We start from the raw sequence: 18,604 nt of genomic DNA, 5'->3' as shown, positions 1-18,604 counted from the left end.
TTTCAATGGCTGAAGAAAATAATAGTGACTATAATTTCCCTGCTGCACTGGGGCACTTCACTAGTTCTTTTGCACATATTACCTGTCTCTTTGTGTCACAAATGCCTTAGTTCCCCTAAAGCAGATACCTGGAACTATGAAATGCTTCTCTGAATGCTGAAATTTAGGCCAGGGAAGGAAATGGTATTGGAATGCTTTTAAATAATCACAGCTACAGAGGACAGACATATTGGCATATGCATGGGCCTTGTACCCTGCATGCATAAAACTAAAGGAAAAACACGGGCTTCTGCAATATAAATCAAACAGATGACTTAAAAATAACTTGAATTCAAATCTATCCTGCACGCTACTACTAAGCAAACATCAGGAGGCAGTCAAACAGAGAATGATTTTCTGACAATTAAGCAAGAACAATAGCAAATATTCCATTTGCAATTAAGAATCTGGGTTTTGTTTTCACAGAAACAGTGGGGATTTCTTCAATAGTGACTTCAATTAACTTCTGCTTCCCCCCCACTGACAAAAGGCTTAATGGGCTCAAAACCATGGCTGCTTTTCCCCAACAGTTTCAGACTGAAAAAAAAGATTATGACATCTTCTCTAAAAATGTTTCAACTACATTTATTACACCTGCCTACTGTACTGCAGGCATTCCCAAAGAGCTAAAAATCAAAAAACCAAAACCACAACACAGATAAATAAATCCCGGTAAAGCCACAGTCACTAGCCTCCAAAAAAACCGAAATCCCATAAACATTTAAAAAGCTATTAAAATCAATAATTTTCTGTTTTGTTGTTGCCACAAGGCAACCTGCTGATTCAGGGCAATGTCACCAACAGTATTCTTATCTGTAAAGGGTAAGAATCAATTGTTTGACAGAAACAAAGGAGAGCTCAACAGGAAATCAACCAGCTTGGGACAGATGGTCACTGAATCAAGTTTCACCCCTCCCCTCTCCAAAAATAGGCTTAAGAGGCATTTTCTGTTACCAAGCAACAGCCCAAAGGAAGGCATAAATCTTTTCCTACGTGTTATTCCCCTCCTCCCCGACACACATACATTTCAATCTACTAGGGCGGTATGTTTGTGGGTTTGTTTATTTTCCACATAGCAGGTAGGAGGGTTTATTCTGTGCAAGGACAATGCCTTTCTGCATGCCCACTAGCCGTGTTTCCTTTTTTTTTTTTTTTTTTTTTTTTAAGGCAAGAAGGAGGTTAACTGTATCCATGCTATGAGAACTACCATGAAGAAGGGTTACAAGCAGGGATCCAATGCTAGTTATTAACCCCTCCTTGTTCCGCCAAGGTGACCTGAGAAATTACTCCCTAAAGAGGGGAGTTCCTAATCATTATTTTATATAAAACCAAGATGACCCTGAGAAAAGGTCACCACCTCATCAGAAAACCCTGTACCTGCTTTAACACATGAATATCCATAAAATTTAATTCCCCAAAAATGCCATATCATCTTTAATATAACACACAGACCAGTGGGCTTTTAAACCATTTGAATTTTAGGAGCGCTAATTCTCTAGTACATCAAACACCCTAAGTGAGAATTGGGGTATGGGATGAGCAGGAAAGGATAATCAACATTTACTATTCTGGTGAGGCAGAGGAGGAAAGGAGGGCTGGAGCAGGGGGTGGGATGGAGGGGAGAAAGAGACCTGGAGAGGCTGTTTGCAGCGATCAGGGAGTAGGGGGAGGGGACCAGAGCCAGGGGGTGAAGGACAGCGACTCTGAAATTCAGATTAGCATCCAGGGAACAAACTGGTTTGTTCGACCCCCCATCACACAAACTGGGAACACACCAGCAGCCAGCAAAAAAAGATGGGGGTTACACTTAGCCACACAAAAAGTAATCTGTGATAAATTAAAAAAAAAAAAAAAAAAAAAGTTTACGAATACAACCCTCACAGAAATTAATTAAATGGGGAAGAAAAAGTCTCACTTCAGCAACAAACTGGGTAATCATCCTTTAAAAGCACAGAGCCTGGATTACTGCTGACACATACTTAGACTACTAAAACATATGGCCAATAAAAAAAGAAAAAAAAAAAAAAGAGAGAGAGGGTATGGGGGGAGGGGAAAGGTTGTGACAGCATGCGGTCTGCAAGATCTTTATTTACTCCCTCCTCAAGTACTGCTTGCTTTAGCAGCTGAAGACCTTCTGCAAGACACAGCCTGTTTTCACTGGGTATTTCATGTTCTCCTTTGACACCAGTGCAGATACTGGTTACCACCACTACAGTGGGTAAACAGAGCCCTGGCCATGGGCTGCTTCACTCACCAAAGGCCTTGGACTTTTGAATCCATTTCACCACAAAGTCATCTCAGTGGAAACACTGCCCCGGCTCTCTCTACATAGCAAATAGTTTTCACAGGCAAACCAGAGACTGTGATGTGTAAATTCAATTAATTAAAATTAAGTTAATTGAAATTAAACAGAAGGTTTGAACACAAAAGCCAAATAGCTGCTTGTATGTATGCCAAGAACACCATTTGTTCTTTGAGCTCTAAAGTTTTCTGACAGAAGCATGAAGTTTAGCAGCCCAAGGACCTGACCAGGAGACTTGAACTAAGGGCTCTCCTGGCTCAACCATAAAAGACCTTAACAGCAAATCATTACTATCATATAGTGCTTTGAAAACCCCCAGGCCAATAACACCCTTGGTTTAGAGAGAGGGAAACTGAGGCATGTAGAATCCACATGCCATCTCTCAGGCAAAATTCAGAAATAAAACCAGACCTTCTGTACACCCAAGTCCATCATTGTAATATCACCCTGAGTATGCATGTGAAAGCAAGCAAGTTGTTATTTATGTAAATTCATGGACAACATCAAAAATTTTTACTGCTGTTTTTCCTGGCTGCACCACAGCTGAGCAAGAGACCTGCAGATTAAATCCAATTCTTTACCAAAATTAGTTGCTCCAATCAGGCAGGGAAGGATAGTCATCCCAGAGTTATTCAGGAATGGATGTACTTATTTTTCCAACACATTCATAATTTGACTAAGATATGAAACTACAACCCTTCTCTAGTGCAAGTTAGCAATTTCTCTATAAATATTAAATTAATTATGGACTGCAGAGGCTTTGTTTCTTTTGTATATAGGTGTCAATGGTGCAAAATATACCATAATAGCAAAAGTTCCATTTAAAAGTTCTTTACCTGCTAATACACAGACCATCATCTGGGAGAAAAACATAAATTATAGCTTTGCATAAGCATTTATTATAGTTTCAAAAGAGGTGTTTTCTCATACATTTACATATATGTTCTTTACACCACTCTGCCATGGTAAGAGAGAGAGAACCACCTAACAGGGGAAAGAAAGGTTGCTTTCTTTTGTCCTCTTAAGTAAACTATCATGCTTTTACTTCAGTGACCAAAGAAATTTCCATAGGCCCTGGCCAAGGTGGGATCTCCAGACACATTGCATTGTTTTTGGTTGAAATATAAAACTACACAAGTTTATCTCAAATCTCTGTCAATAATTATATGATTCTATGAAATTAGACATGAGGAGGCTGCATTCCAGCATTTTTTTTCTTACAAAAATCACAACAGACAATCCCTAGATTCTCCATCTCTCAAACTGATAGTTTAGAACTCTGGGTCTTCTGACACAGTCTATTATAATAATTAGTTTTACTTGACTCTTCACCTTGAACTAAGCCATGCAACAGCAAAATAAAGCTTTCATCTGTGAATGTTCCAAACAAGTCCCCATTATTTTTTTCCATAGAACATAATAGCAATAGATAGTGTTCAAAACATAAGAACATTCCTCAGTCTTATTAAAATCATAATAGCACTACTCTCCATTAAAAGATGGGCAGAAGAATAGCACAGTAAAGAACAGTGATCATCAGTCAAAAGCTCTGCTAAACAAAAACAAGTTTATCCATAGAAACAGACAAGCAATTACCAAAGGGATAACCTACAGGGATAGGTAAGCCAGTAAAATCTGCAAGTAAGATAATTGCAAGCCTCATTTCCAAAACAAAGAACATCAGAACCTGAATATTATTCTTCATGTGGCTATATGGTGGCATTGCATTTAACTATTTATTCCCCAGTTAGAATCAAAGTGTTAAAAGGGGACATTTCTCTTAAAACAATTTTCTGCTTATACATTTACTTTGGGGCTGTTTTTCCTGCACACATAATGACAGAATGAACACAAGATTCACCAGTGCACTCTTATCTCTGCATGCTGGCTGAAAGGAACACAGTTCATGTAATTTATTCCAGATCAGAAAGGCAGTGTGACAACACAGAGAATAGACCACATTTTCAACAAGCATTTCTTAATGAGAAATTTATCAGTCTCTCTCAGCATGAACTGCACTTTGGAACAGGGAGGACAGAATTGTTTTAATGAATTCAACCTGAGGCCAGCCTCCTCCCAGCATTTGGCCTCAAAATACACTTGCTTCTGTCTTTGGGACAAAGGATTAGTTATGAATCATTAAACACTGAATCATAAAATCCTGTTAACTTGCCAGTCAACTTCTTCCTGAGGTGAAATTTCTCAAAAAACCCTCAATCTGCTGCTGCAAATTTCTAGGTCTTCCCCTCCCTCCTCCCCTCCTTGCTATGTTTTTTTTACAAAATCTCAATATCCCACAGTTTATTCAGATAATGATTTGGAACAGGAAAAGGCATTTTATCATCCAGCCTTCATTCCTCTTTTCATAATTGCAACAAAAAAAGCACAATCCCCTTCTTTCTACACTTGGCTGGTTTTCCTCTACATATGGAGTGTGTTCAGCTAGAAAATGGCAGGGAGAAACTGCAACCCACATACTGAATTATCACATAAGAATCAATATGTCCAGAAAAATAAAACATATGGACACACATACAACTCAGCAGAAAGATGCTGGAGGGCATGTCATTGAAAAATGCAGCTCCCAAATCCCACTAATTAACAAAATAAGTGATTGAAATAACAAATATCTCCTTATAAAACATGTTTTATTTTAGCCCTGAAAAAGGTTTAAAATGAATAGTACTGGACTTATTCCAAGCTTCCTTGGAGTAAAATGTTCAATTATGAACGTGAATCTAGACGGGCTCATTTTAGACAATGCAATAATGTCAATGCACCAGGTATCATTATTAGCCTTTGATGCTCAATCTCCCATCCTAGACAGGCCAAACAACCTCTTAGGAAGTCACTCAAGCTTTGCAGCCTTCCTATTAGCACATGCCCAGCGATGCCTCAATCACCAGACCATCCACCAGTGTGACCAGCCCAGCAGGGAGCTGCCAGCAGCAGAACTCAGAGTCTCTCTGGCGATGTGTGTGACTGGATGTGCACCCAGCACATATTTCTGATGATACACAGAAAGCACATCTGGCACATAGCAGAAAAATGGCCAGAAAGAAGACAGTTAAGACAGGAAAGCAGGTTACCAAAACAGTTCAGGCTGCCAGTAACATGTTCCTTAAGTATCTTTGCAAAGGCCTTGGGCCAGATTAATTGTTTCAGGAAGCTGTATCTTACCAATAGGTAACATTCCTGAGTTTTATGGGTTTTGCACTACCCCACCTTACAATCAACAACAGAATCATTCAGGTTGGAAGGGATCTCTGAAGGTCAACCAGTCCAAACTCACACTCTTGGCAGGGCCATGTTGGAAATCCCATTAAAACAACACATATTATGGTGTATTTTGGTTCATGGCTGATCTGCATTGATAGTTTTGACTTATTATCCTGTCAAATCTAACTGTGAGGTTCTCAGTGATTCTCAGCTAGAGTACAATGAATCAAGAAATGAAAGTACATTTCTTAAAAATAAAAAGCCCAAAGAACAAAATAGCTTTTGTTAAAGGAAATTAAATGTTTTATTGATGCAAATACTTCATCTGTTTCCCAACACACAGTTTTTGCAATTTGGACAAACTGCTAGTGATCTATAAAGTAAAGATGCAGTCGTGTCAAGGTTGTACACTGAGGTTCATGCTGCTCTTGTTTATATAATGAACTGGAATAAAGAACACAAGCCTAAAGTATCGGTATCATCCAACATAAGAAGTATCACAACTATACAGCATCTGTTCATTCCTCTCTCTTTTTCAGCCCTAAGCCCCTGAACTGCCTGTTACTGAATATGAAGTTGAGCCCATTTTCACAGGAAGATTCAATTAAAAAGCATCTGGAAGAACACTGTCTTTTACCGAAACTAAGTCCCAGATCCAATATTCATTTATTACACTGCTGGGACAGCAGCCTTTAAACATGGTAATCAAAAGCAAACATGGTTTTTTTGCTTTCAAACAGACATCAAAGCAACAATGTTAGGATGAATTTTCAACTGCTCTGAATCTACATGTTATATAGATCTGCCTTTTCCAGCAGGAGGGACTCTGGCAACACACACACAACTTCACAAGTTCAACTCAGCAGTTAATCTGTCTGGCTTTAGCACATAATCAGAAATGGATTTACTACAGAGACAGCAAATGGAGCTGAAAACCTACACTGCACTGTGTAGGCGAGTGCTTAACTCCTATTGCAAGCATGGCCTCCCTCTTTCTACACCAGATCCACATGACAACTGTAATCACCCCAAAGCCAAGCCTGACAGAAAGCCAGTCAGCTGTGCTGCAGATGAAAACTGAACATCTATCTGCACAGACACTGGACACAAGACTTCTCTCAATAAAACAGCCAAGCTGGACAGTCAACAAGCAACCCTGCTCATTATGATAGCTGAGAGCAGCCAGAAGAATCCCTTTTTTTCTCCCCTTCCTTCTCAGGCTTTTCTGCCACAAGGTCACATCTGCTGTTTAATTTTTTTTGTGGCATTGGCCTTTGTCTAAAAGCTTCCAAGGCATACTGCTTTGAATAACATTACTAGTGGCACATCTATGACCTACTAAGAAATTCTGGTCTATAAAGGCAAACTGTGAACACAAAATACATTGTAAATCACCTCAGTCAGTCAATCACTAAAAAAAAGAATCTTCTTTAAAGACCCACTAATGTATTGGACCAGCATGATATTAGACCTCAGTATTGCTAATTCATGTCCTTTTCTCTTTCATAGGTGTGTATATATATGTACATGCACAAACATACACACTATCCTTTATAGCTTTGAGTACTTTGGAGGAGGCAGCTGCCTATCTATTTTTCTATGCAGCACCCAAAACACTTCCAGACGTGTAGTAAGGAAGAAGAGTATTACTAAGTTCATGCAGCAAAACAAAACAAAACAAAAATCTGTGTATTTAAATGCTCTGTCATTTCATAGCTCTTGACACAAAAGTTTGTGACAGCTAATGTTTTAATCTCCGTGCCCTTGAAATCCAGCTCACCTTCCACATCTGCTATAATCATGATTGTTATTTCACCTTCTTCCTCCAAGTCCACAGTCTGGGAGGCAAGTTGTCTTCATCCTGCTCAAAAGGCTTGGAAATTGAGTGCTGATTCTCTTGGCAAACAAAATGGCAAGCACTAACTGTCAAAATTTACTGAAACTGCTGTAAAAGAGACTGTGAGGATATGCATATTTTTCACCTTGAACTTCTTTAAATATCCTATTGGTAGCTCCACGTTCCTCTACTGGAGGCATTAAAGTGTTCTTGGATGGTTTTGCCTTTCCCACCCTTCTCCTCTAGGTTTTCTTCAAAACTGCTCCTCTGTGGAGTGGTACTGATCACTTGGCCAATCCACATCATTTCTTATGGTTCTCACAACCAGAAATTTCCCTCTAAGAGGTTAAGATTCAAAAGCGTAACAAGTATCTTAACATCTCATCTATACAAAATTTTTGAAAATATTTTTTATATGAAGAGGAAACCACCATGTTCTTAAATGTCACATACAATATGACTGGCAGGAAGCTATTTCCCTCTTCTTGATTCAGTTCATTGTAGTTGTAAAAATCAAGACCTATTTCTCAGTCTTCCCAAAGGAATCACCTAATAGCACTAAGAATTTGATTCTTTAAAGAAATTACAAGATTAAGCTTCCTTTATGAAATAGCAGTTCTCAAAGTGGCTGAAAGTGTAAAAGAGCAGGAGAATAAAGTCACCCAATGCTCCCAAGCAACACAGAGTTTGGGAGACTTCCTGGGAAGCCACAGGGAGAAGGTCAGTGAGGCAGGAAAAAAAATCAGTAAAAGTAGATGGCTTGTTCTCCTGAATGGCAAAACTGAGATGCAATCGTACACTGTGAAACACATTATCACCAAGGAGATAGTAAGTAGAGAACTAATGGCAGTGAAGTACTGTACCAGCAGTAAAACGACACGGGGCACAGGACAGGGAACAAAGCACTTGGCTCTCTGCAAATCCCAAATCAAGCCATCAAGACAAAGCTTTGCTGTTCATTCTGAGCATGGGTAGGCAACAATAGTATTTACAAAACTTGGGTGTGAACATCCCTATTTCACCAGTGATTCCAGTGTAAAGAGGTAGTTTTCCAGATTATTTACATTATCAGAAGCAGCTGAGTTCAGCTATCTGTGTTTGCTGTTCCACTACACCATCTCCCTGAAGTGGGTGTGATGGAGAAAGAGCTTGGATCTCACTAAGCCCAGAGTGCTGTGCCACACTTCACTTTTTTAGTAAGTGATCATTTCCTCTTTACTAGGAAGACTGTGAAGGATCCAGCTCACAGCAATTTCCAAACAGTCTTCTAATTACTCAATTACTCCTCAGTGATAACACAACAAGGGACCATACAACTCAGAGTATACACAAATCTCCCTGAGCACTGGCACTGCAATTGTATATGAGCACCTCTATCTTTTAAAACACAGCTGGAAATAATGCAGGGTGGGGGGTAAGGGAATTCTACAAAATTAAAAGCATAATTTAACTATTACACTCCCCCCCAAAAAAAATTGTGCTTAGGTTTCCTTAAGGGAGTCTATAAGAAAGCAAGTTTTGAAGTTGGAGACAGCATTATAAAAGAAATGGGGTGGGGAGAGAATAATCATAATATCTCTCAAATATGCAGAATGCTAGAAGTAAAATGTTTCTTATGCACACTAATACTTATTTATGAAGCCAAATTGAAATGTAGTGTGACTCTAAAGAAAAAACATTGGCATAAATGGAGCCTTTGAAAAAAGGCTACTGATTTCTCTGAAATTTTGGTGCTGTACACTCCATTCAACAGAGAAATCGGTACTGCAGAGGGAGATGCAGCAGAATTTGGTGCAAAAGGACAGGAGTACCAGGAAAATGTTCAGCAGCTTAAAATAGTCAACCATCTCAAGAAGCTTCACACTATAAGTTCTACGGAAATAATATTATTTTTGGTGAGACACACAGATGAATCTTCATTTTAAAAAGGAAGCTATTAATAGAGTGTGTTTTCAGACCACAGTTCCATTCAGTAACTAACTTCTTCACTTGCCTCAAAGTGCTCTGATCAGACCACACCAAGGGTGTTGAAAAGAGCTAATAACAGACAGTGACGGAGATAGGAGACAGAGAACAAGAGGATCCCTGCACAGCATTTCACAAAACTAGTCACTCCAGGCTTGTTCATGGAACCAGTACAACAGATGTCTGATAATCTCTTAAGTAACAGTATCTGCCCACACTGTCTTCTGTTCACAGCTCCAGCAGTTTGAAAATCTACCTCAAAATAACCTCTCCAAAACCTTACATGAGAAATACTAATCAATCATACCTCGTCATACTGACTCAGGATGCTCCCTATCTTCTTACTCTTCTGGTGATTTTATGTCACAACATATAGTTCTTCTTATCTTTTATATTTTATGAACATTTTATTAATTAGTGTAGTGTAACTGCTAAAAAAAAATTAAATGCAAATTAACCAAAGCACCTGACACTATATGATGCGAGATTTTCAGGTCAAGTGGTTGGAGGTATCTCACTAAACATCTGAGCTGCCATGGAACTTAAAATGCTAACTCAATGAGAGTAACATTCAATACACTTCAATGAAAGTAGTAATTTACACAATTCTCTATGGTGTCTAATATCCCAAAGGAATTTCACAGAAGTTGTGACATTATCATGTGACAAGAGTAAGACAACAGAAACCAGCTCACCAGGTTTCAACAGTCATCTAAATCAAACTTAATTACATTTTAGAATCACAGAATCATAGAATGCTTTAGATCAAAAAAAGACCTATATGATCATTGAGTCCAAGCATCATCCCAATACTGCCAAGTTCACTGCTAAACCATGTCTGTAGGTGCCATGACTACATTTCTTTTAAATACCTCCAAGGCTGGTGTCTCAGTAGCTTCCCTGGGCAGCCTGTTTCAATGCTGGACAAACCCTTCCATGCAGAAATTTTTCCCAATATCCAATCTAAACCTCCCCTGGTGGAAGTTGAAGCCATTTCCTCTTGTCCTATAACTTGTTACCTGGCAGAAAAGACCAACACCCATCTGGCAAGGTGGTCCTCTCAGAGCCTCTTTTTCTCCAGGCTGAGCAATCCTGCCTGCCTCAGTTGCTCCTCATAGGACTTCTATTTCAGAGCCATCATCAGCTCTGTTGCCCTTCTCTGGACACACTCCAGCACCTCAACGCCCTTCCTGAACTGAGGGGCCCAAAATGGAGCACGGGATTAAAGGTGCAACCTCTTCCAGTGCTGAATAGAGAGGGATAATTTGCTGCTCTGGTCCTGCTGGCCACAGTATATGATACCAGCCAGGACAGCACTGGCCTTTTTGGCTACCTGGGCACATGCTGGCTCAGGTTTAGCTGGCTGTCAACAAATAGCCCTGGGTCCTTTTTCACTGGGTACATTCCCAGCCTCTCTTCCCACGGCTGTAGCATTGCACGGGGTTATCATGACCCAAGAGCAGGACTTGGCACTTTACCTCATTAAACCTCATACAATTGGCCTTGGCCCATTGATCCAGCCTGTAATTTCTGTAAGAACTACATACTTCTGTTTGATACTTCCAAGCCAACAACAACAGTGTACAAAATTTGGCTGTCCCTCTTGTGAATAAACATTGTTCCAAATTTCTGTCATCTACGAGTTCCTCAGATATCTCGTGCTTTTTACTTCTGGATTATAAAAAAATTAATGATTCTATTTAATTATTAAGAGCCTAATACTACTGATAGTCCACCAATACATGCACATTCAAAGAATGGCTCCTTGGTTTTGGGTCATCTTCACTACCTACCTGCAAATTAAAAGCCATTAACAGGGACTATAGTAACTTGCTCAGAATTGCAGATAAGCTTTTGCAATGATTCACTGAAACTTTATTCACTAGTTCTCTCCTTATTATGCAAGGATATCTTCAGAGTTCTTAGATAAGAGATGTCTTTGGGTTACACCAGAAATGAAATTGGTCCGTGAATGTATCTCCACACAGAATACAGTGTGAAACAAAATTATCTGGAGTTTTTAAAAATGTGAAACTACATTGGACAAAAGCGTTTTGAACACATTCTTACGAGCAATACTTTTCTCAATATATTAAGGAAAGTAATGACAAGACAGGATTTGAGGAAAGTCAAAAATTCTGAAGAAGAATAACAACACATTAATTGCAAAAGTTTAGTGTTGTTTTTATGACTGCTGCTGTAATCAGTTTCAGGATATGAGAGATATCTTAATTGCTTACTATATCTAATGAACTCCAGTTCACAGGACTAATTCTCTAAAAGACATGATTGTCAGAATGTCAAGGCTTATTACTCCTTAATTTGTCAGTTTCCCCAACAGTTCTCTTCCTCACAATTATGTTTTGCATTACATGCAAAAAATTATCATGCAAGAGCAGGCAAAGCACATACCTCTCAAAAAGGGTGTTCTTTGAAGGTATAAAGCCAAATATCTGAAATGGTTTTTTTACGTTACTGATTTCACAATCCTGTTTTGGCAAGAGTCAAGATGTGATGCCTTAATATCATGTCCAAGCTCCATGTTTTGTTAATTATGCCCTACCTAGCTAAATGCCCCCTGTAGTTTCAATTAGACATGGTATTCTTCCTCACTTCCCCTCTTGATTATTGTGCACTGTTGCTAAGCGCTAGTTAACAGTTGCCACATTTACCCAAAGTTGGCTGCGTTTCAGTGGTCATTCAAAGAATTAAATACAAAACATATGGCACAGAAGCATACAAAGAAAAAAAAAAGCACTTTTAAAAACCACATGTTTTATATAAAAGGTACTACAGAACTGGTTACGCCATTGAAAGTAAAATCCTATGCCCAAAATTCCAAATTTCCTAGAAGCACTGAAAATTAGTGAGAAATGCATTCAATCTTTTTTTCCTTACAGAAAGGTTTCCTAGAATACAATTTTGACATTATACTGAGTCAAGTTTTACACTGAATAAACGGCCCAGCAATCATACTGTGACTGACTTTGAAGTACAGACATTTTACCCTTAAAAAACATTTGTTTAATTCTCTATATCCCATAGCAACTAATTAGAGTCTCCTAAATTGGACTTCATATTTTCTTTACCTTGTATCTGCAAAATACTTTGGACATGACTTGTTGCATCACCAAATATCAATGCCAGTAGCTATGTGTTTAAGAAGACCTTGAACCAAATGTGCTTTTTCTGAATTCTAGACAAACTTTTCACACAGTCAGACCACTCCTCCTTTCATGTGTGATGTCCTCAGGCATCTTAAGAAACTTCATGTAATTTAATTATCCTAGTAAAAGCTCAGTAATCAGCTTGCCTATTATTGCTTATTTCCTTTAGTATTACATCCTGGACTTAAAAACTGCCTTACCAAAAAATACTCTCTATTTATGATTGCTACATTATCTACAGTCAAACCCAATGAACAAAAATTCCTGGTATGCACAAGTCATTTCTTATAGCTATTTTTTTTCCTGTTAAACACCTTAGAAAAAATTTGTTTTCAATAAACACTATTAAGCGTAAGCAAAAATATACACTGTATTTTTAATCTGTATTTACAGATGTTGAATTAAACCGTCAGGGCTCAGAACCCAATCATTAAACAGGTAGGCACATATTGAGCATTATTCACTGACTTTTTGGAGCATTTTGTTGGGAATACTTGAGAATACCTGAGAAAAAGTATACCTTTGTACAAAATCCACCAATGTTAAAAATGACAAATAACTAAATATTTCTCAACAGCTCTGAGAATACTCACACAATCGCTATTCCTTTGCAAAAAGGCATTTAACAAGCTAATCCTCCAGCTTCGTAAGTGCTTTTGTTGTATTCACAAGCAAATTCTACACCATAGTTTAAAATTTGTAAAGATTTTTTTAATCCACTAGCATATATGTAATGTTTTTCAATCAACATAAGAGCCGTCCTTGTTTCTCTTTAGAGTGCATATCCCTTAAATAAAAAACAGCTTAGGTGTCCATTACAGTATTTAAAATGCTGAGAGCTTTACCTGTCTCAGAAATAAGTTAAATAAAACAAAGCTTCAGTAATTCCCAGTCAGGCAATAAGACACAACACTTTCTTCTCAGCAGCCTTTTTATTTCCATCTTTTAAAGAGCTCTTTGTAACAAGGTATCAATGAAGTATGGAGAATAGGAAGTATTATTTCAGTAATACTTTAAGTATCATTCGGTGGAAAAGTCTGAAGAGGCATCAATTCAAAGAAACCTAAATGCAGTAATGTAAAAAAGGACCTATCTTCAAGAGTTTTCAAAGCAAACATGCTGACAAGCAGCAGACACGGGAAATATTTTCCTACGGGGTAACTGAAAGACTCTCCCGCACTTGAAACACATCTACCCATTGATAATTCCTAAATTTCAGAATATGGATAAATATTTGCAGGCTTGGGGCCTAAACAAACAGCAACGCTTGACCCACTCGCTGAGCTGGCCGAAATCCTATGGTGTGCACGAAGTTTCCATCCTTCGGAGGTTTGGGGAGCGCTGGGAGGGAAGGGCCGGACCCGGCGGTACCTAGAGGTGCCCGCGTACATCTGTCAGCTGCCGCGGGGAGCCAACGCCGGCTCCATCCCAGCCGCTTTCCCCCGTTCTCCTTCACCTCCCAACAGCAAAGGAGCCGCGTCGATCAGCTGCTCCCCGCGGAGGAAGCGCTGACACGGCCCGGCCACCGCGTCTCCCGGGGACACAGCCGCCCGTCCGCCGCAGCGGCAGCCCCCCATCCCCGCGAAGAGAGGCCGGCGCTCTCCCTCCCCTCCCTCCTCACACCCTGCACACAACCAGCAGCGCCCCGAACGCCGCGGTCCCGCGGGCCACCCACGGCCGGCGCTGGCCCCGGGCGCTGCCTCCCGCGGGCGCGGAGGGCGAGGGGCCGAGCCCCCTCTGCCGGCGGCCGCCCGCCTGGCAGCGCGGGGCGGGGGCGCGCACATCGCCGCCCGCCCGCGGCCCCGCCGAGCCACCTGCACCCCCCGCGCCCGCCCGTCCCGGGGCTCGGCTGCCGGCCACCCGCCGGCCACAGCGCGGCTCCGCTCCCGCAGCCCCCCGGCCAAGCTTCTCCCACCCCCGCCTTGCCCCATCCGCTCGGGTGATTCCCCCCGCCCCGCTGCAAAACGCCGGTAACAAAGGGCTGGAGCCCACCCAGGGGCGGGCGCCCGCAGCCCACGGGTGACAAGGGCGCTGCCCGCCGCGCCGCTGGCAGCCCGCAGCCCGCTGCCCGCCGCCCCCGGGGCTGCGCTCCGCGGGGTGACAACGCCGAGCGCCGCTCCGCCAGCGGAGACGCCACCGCCGCCCGATCCCGCTACCTTTGTGCCCTCCCAGAAACTGACCAGAAAGCCAAGCAAAGCCCCGCGCCGCTCCCTTACCTTGCTGGACAGAGAGAGAAAAAGTTGAAGCACTCTCCCTCTACACCTCCCTCACTTTTTTGTCTAAATTTAAATATTTGCAATACTGGGGGTTTGGTTTTGTTTGTTTGTTTTTTAATTTCCCCCTCCCTCCCCTCACGCCGAGCACGGCGCTCAGGCAGTCGATCCCAGCGCCCTCGGTGCCACCGTCTCTCTCTCTCCCTCCCTCCGGGTCTCGGTCTCTCTCTCGGCGAGAGGAGGGGAGGGGAGGCGAGGGGAGGAGATTGGGGCGGACCCGCAGGTGCCGCCCCTCCTGCTCTGTCGGCGAAGAGGGGTCTGGGGCCGGCGGGCGCGGGGAGCGGGCGGTGGCCGTGGGAGTGCCGCGCTCAGGTGCGGGGGTGTCCGCCCGCGGTGTCCCCGGCCGTGCCCCAGGGCGGCGGGGCTGGGAAGGGACTGCCAGCGTCGTGCCAGGGTCTGAGGTGATGGAACTGGCGCTAGTGGGACATGAGTTAGGGGAGGGGGCAGGTGGAGAGCACTGAGGCTCCGGAGGTATCGGCCGAGACTTGGGGAGGACAGAGCGATCTGGGATGCTTCCAGTCGGTGAGGGAAGGGGCGAAGCCCTGCACCGAGAGGAGCCAAGCTAGAAAATGTCCAAACCCTGTCGGACATCCAGCGTGGCTCGGTGGCCGGCAGGGCAGAAGATGGCACTGGGAGTGAGAGACAGTCCTGCAGTACACGCTGAAATTTGCGGGGAGAATCACTCATGTTGTGTTTGGGTTTAGTTAGCAATGGAGATGGTCCAGGAGTGCTGAAGTAGGAGCTGAAGAGATTTAGCATGCTCGGAGGTTGCTGGAAGCAAAGAGGAGAAGGGCAACCTGAGTATATTTGTGTCTGATATTAAATTGAATTGATATTGTGTCTGATATTTAATTGAGGCTGGTAAAGATGAGGGAGTCTGATTGTGTCGGAGAGACTGGAAACAGAAGAATCTGGAACATTTAAGTCTGTTAAATTGTGTCCAAGTGAGTGGGGAAGAAGCGGGTACATATAGTCAGGTGCTTTGAGAGTAAATACCCATGGAACTGGGGAAAAATTATTTTGCATGTGCTTCCTTTTGCCTTGGATTGTTTAAGTGAGCATATGAGCCATCTCCCTTTTTGCTTTTCACAGGACATATTTCTTGAGAGCTTTTCAAAAACTCTTTCTCATCTCTTGAGACCGTAAGACTCAATCCTATGCAGTTTTATCTTTCTGCTTCAACACCCAAGAAAAAAAATGTACAGTGACAAAAAAGAGTTAGTGTTGTTTGTTCATTTTCTTTGTCAGGAACCTGCTGCAGTGTGACATAGAGAAAAAGAAGTCCAGTGCTTTTCTCACATGCTTTTCTCTCGTACTTGCTGGTTAATACACTAAGTTCCAGCATCCTTCCCATCAAAAAGTCAGAGGAAATAAAACTGCCCATACCCCTTGGAGAAAGTAGAGGCCACACAGCAATGGTGTGGCACTGCAAAAATGCTGCTTGGTCCAGAAATGAGAACAACTGTGGCAGAGAATAAATGTAAGGTAGTTCTGGAGGTCATGTCTATAGTCAAGAGTCCGATTAATGCAGAAAAAGACTGGATTCATTTAATGTTCAAAACTAAGGCACCTCCCAAATAAAGCTTTGCAACTCAGTTGTTCACTGACTACTTTGATTCTGATTTTATGCAAATTTTATGTGAATACCTACATCAGTTGTCTTTGAGAAGGCTTTTCACATGCTTGAATTGCTTAGAGCTGGGCTTCTGCTATGGATTACCAGAAGACAGGCTACCTCCATTAGCCTAAACATCTTGGTATCTCTGTATTTATAAAGTTGCTAATAATATCACCACTAACAACTAAGGTAGCTAAAAATTCAGTTGAATCACAGTTTAAGGGATTTTACCAAATCAAGTCAGGCTTTAGGATAAACTTTGTCACTTTGCCAGTTCTAAGCGGTACATTTTTATGCTGTGTATGTTAACTCTGCTATTGATACTACTCACAAATATAATGGAATTAAGTAATGTCAGTGTCAGTCCTTTTAAGATTAATGTTGTCATGTGACTCTGGACAGATTTAGATACTATTGCTGTTAAAGGTTTGTGAGAGATTTGAAAGTATATCAAGGTGCCTGAATAACACTATGCTATAACATATGACAACTCTAACTCAGATTACTTAATTATATCTAAATTGATCCCACTAATTGTAGTCTAGATTTCCCTCAGATTTGCATTTGAATTTAATTAGAGATATGTACTGAATGAGTGAGAATTATTCTGGTAGCTTTAATGCAGTAACTCTTTTCCTATTTGGACTTATTTTTGCTTTTGCTTTTTTTGAAAAGGAAGAGACATTAATTATATGTTTTCTTCTAACTTCTTATTTTGACTATCAACATTTACAGCTTGCAGGGTGGTTTCATCTGTACCATCTGTGGGCCATATTGCACATCAGATGGCAGGATAAAATCTGCAATGAGAACATTTTGGGACATAAAAGTCTTTCAGGGTTTGAAGCCATGATATTCACAACACAAATGCGCAGAGCCACTCATGTATCTGAAACAGAAGACACAGAATGCTAAAGCAGCTGCTGGAGTGAAATAAAGGAGAGACCACACAGTTTGAGGAACACGATGGCATCAAGAACAAAAGGACATTTGAGAGAACAAGAAAGCACAGCTTCAAGCAGTGAGAAATTGAAGTCAATCATTCAGAATTATTGACAGCAGATATGCAGTCACACAGCAATTAGATACTCACTTTGGGAATCAAGGTCAATTAATACTGAGGTAAAGAGGCAGCATCAAAAAAAGCACCTTGTTTAGCAAACAGCATTTTCTGACTGCTGACTAGGCAACATAGAAGAAAATTGTCTGTCACAGGTTGGGTTTTGGTAATTTTCATACTCACAAGGCAAGATGCCATCACCTTTATTCTGTTGTAAAGGACTACTGTGTAAGAACACTATATGATACTACACTTTGTGCAAAGACTGATGGGCAGCTGCCCAGTGGAACTACAGAAGTTGATAGGTGTCATTCAGACCGGAGCCTTCATTGTGTACTGTGTTTCACTCTGCACATGAATGAAAGTCTCTTCCCTTTCTTCATATTTGCTGAGTTCGAGAGCAATAGGGATAAGGTCCTTTATGATATAGTGCTCTGGAAGTCCATTTCCTTCTTCCAAGCCATAAAGGCAAACTTCCAACACATTTCAACCTTTATTCTCAATCCTACAAGCAAAGGTTTTAAGTTCATCTTAGATCATTCTCTGAACTGCAGTTTGTGTTTATTGATGTCATGACTCTTACATTTAAATACTCACTGATAATCTGTTGTATCCAGCCTAGGAACTACGTTTCAAAAAACACAAAGAAATAAACAAATAGTCACACAAGAGAACTCTCTGCTTTAATTTCTTATTTGTGAACTATCGATTTCATACATATTAAACCCAGTAATTTCTATCCTGTGTTTGGTATCAATGTTTTAGTTGATCCAGCCTACAAAAATTTTCTATTAAATTTTGCCTGAATGAAGAGTCTGAATTCCACAGGCCTGGTGTTGTTGTTGTTAAAATCCAATTGCAGACTTTGTTTGATTTCATTTTTAGGGCTAAAGTGAATCTCACCATCCTGATGGGTAGCTCTGGTTTGAACAGTCTAAATAACTTCCATCCTTTTGTATGAATCAGCAATGATCTTTCAAGGTTCATTATACATTACTCCTTTATTATTTTGATGTCAATTTTCCTTTCCCTAGTTGTGATATTGTAATTAGGATCAGGACTGATACTATTTGGTCTGTTTGACATTGAGGCATCTATGAAATGAGCTATTCCCACAAAAAAAT

General features: G+C 41.1%; 1 protein-coding gene across 5 annotated transcripts in view; it reads right to left on the bottom strand.

The window, feature by feature from the left end:
• Positions 1 to 14,876, bottom strand: part of GREB1L (GREB1 like retinoic acid receptor coactivator) — a 127,558-nt gene extending 112,682 nt beyond the window's left edge. For all 5 annotated transcript variants that reach the window (XM_079301241.1, XM_079301243.1, XM_079301245.1 and 2 more), the window contains exon 1: positions 14,746 to 14,876. The gene's annotated coding sequence lies outside the window, so the exon portion shown is untranslated. The remainder of the gene's footprint in view (positions 1 to 14,745) is intronic.
• Between the last annotated feature and the right edge of the window lie 3,728 nt (positions 14,877 to 18,604).

This window comes from Erithacus rubecula (genome assembly GCF_903797595.1).
Source record: "Erithacus rubecula genome assembly, chromosome: 3".
Taxonomy (NCBI): Eukaryota; Metazoa; Chordata; class Aves; order Passeriformes; family Muscicapidae; genus Erithacus; species Erithacus rubecula.
This window is presented reverse-complemented; position numbering and strand designations above follow the sequence as displayed.